This window comes from Solanum pennellii, chromosome 9 (assembly GCF_001406875.1).
Source record: "Solanum pennellii chromosome 9, SPENNV200".
Classification (NCBI taxonomy): Eukaryota; Viridiplantae; Streptophyta; class Magnoliopsida; order Solanales; family Solanaceae; genus Solanum; species Solanum pennellii.
The window spans coordinates 19,227,880-19,229,519 of NC_028645.1; the positions used below are offsets into that span (position 1 = coordinate 19,227,880).

At 39.7% G+C, this 1,640-nt stretch overlaps 1 protein-coding gene across 4 annotated transcripts in view; it reads left to right on the plus strand.

Moving 5' to 3' along the window:
- The window catches only part of LOC107029618, a 43,250-nt gene that overhangs the window by 2,119 nt on the left and 39,491 nt on the right, over positions 1-1,640 (plus strand). Inside the window, exon 3 of one of the 4 annotated variants that reach the window (XR_003574509.1) lies at positions 761-1,265. The exons of 2 other annotated variants lie outside the window; for them this stretch is intronic. The gene's annotated coding sequence lies outside the window, so the exon portion shown is untranslated. Of the gene's footprint in view, positions 1-756; positions 1,266-1,640 lie in introns of those variants that run through there. One more of the 4 variants, XR_001458124.2, reaches the window with a different exon arrangement.

Below are 1,640 nucleotides of genomic sequence, written 5' to 3' on the forward strand. Positions count from 1 at the left end.
GGGGGGGGGGGGGGGGGGGACACAGGTCGACTTTGAAGTTATACTATGGTATATTTGATGTGAAGTTGCCATGAGATATAACATGTAGCTAATGAGGATTCATATATTCGATACCAAACACCAACACTTTTTTCCTTTTACGGTATTGTACTTGCCATGAAAATTTTGTATAAGGCACCATTTTAAAGTATCTTTATAAATTATCTCGTGATTATGTACATGTGACATTTTGGGATGTATATTACCTGCATAGTTCATTTATAGTAGTCCTTACCCTCAGATCTTTGAGTGAGTTTTCATCGTTGTATCCGGTTCATTCTGTCTAGAGAGTTGGGAGAAGTGGAACTAATCAACGAGAAGTTATATAGTTTTGTTAACTACTTATTTAGACAATGTGTTAGGTAATGGATGAGTTCATCTTCCACTTGATGTGTACGTTTTAGTTGACTTCCTCACACAGTTGGGTAGCTCTACATGTTTGGCTACATTGTTCCTTAACCCGCGAGTTTCAACTACTTTTCTCACTGTTGTGAGTTTGAGCTACTCGCTAGTTTCAACTACTAACGAGCCATTGTCTGATTATGTGGTAGACAACTTTTCTTATTTACCCACTACATGATGACTTTTTTACATGACTCAATATTTTGTGTAAGTTATTCACAACACTTAACAGAAATTAAGTCGTTGTGCTCTTATAAAAAAACAAAAAATTGAGTTCACAATTTGGCTAATTATCACCTTTGTTTTCTTTGGTAGGAAGATAGATTTGGTCTATTTTTACCAGCAGGTATGTCTAAGGACAAAAAGGTCATCATTGCACTTTCATCCAAACAGGAAGAAAGCAATTAGTATTTAATAGATAAAGCTTCAGTGGTTAAACAAAGGCGACATGATATGCATAAACAACTTTCAACTAATAAAAAGAGAAGCGCTTCTTTTCGAACGATGGACAAGATATCGAGAATCATACAGTAAAAACCTTTTGAATCGTTTCCATGCTCCTGCCAATAATGACAAATCACGACGACTGTCTTATTATCCTCAACTTCAATTAACTAGGCAGAGACCCAATTAATCTTTTATGCTTCTTTGTTAGATTCAACTATACTAGACACTAACTTCCCATGTGTCTCTTCTGAATTTCACTTGCTTCAGTTGCCAGAGTTGCAGAAGTTTCTAGTTTTCCTTTCAATGATATTAATTGAAACAAGTCATGTTACATTCATGTTATGGAGATATGATAATCATGTAATTCATCTTGGAAGTGTTGTGGATTTCATCCATATCAGTTCTAGCAAAATTAAATAAATGCATATGAGTAGCAACAACTCAATGGACATGAGAATATGTATAAGTAGTTTCTACAATAATGTAAATTATTAATAGGGTCCTCACGGCACAATGCCTCAAAGAAGGGTGGGGTCCTCGGGGCACGGCACCTCGAAGAGTGGTGGCGTCCTCGTGGAACAGCTCGTCGATGATGGGGTAAGTTTCTCGGGGGCACGGTGCCTCGAGGACGAAGGGTGGGTGGTGACCGGTGCACAGCGCCTCGAGGACAGGGGGGTCCTCGCGACAAGGGCCGCCTCGTAGACATGTGTGGGGAGGGGGGGAGGTCCACGGGGCGCCTCGAGGATGGGGGT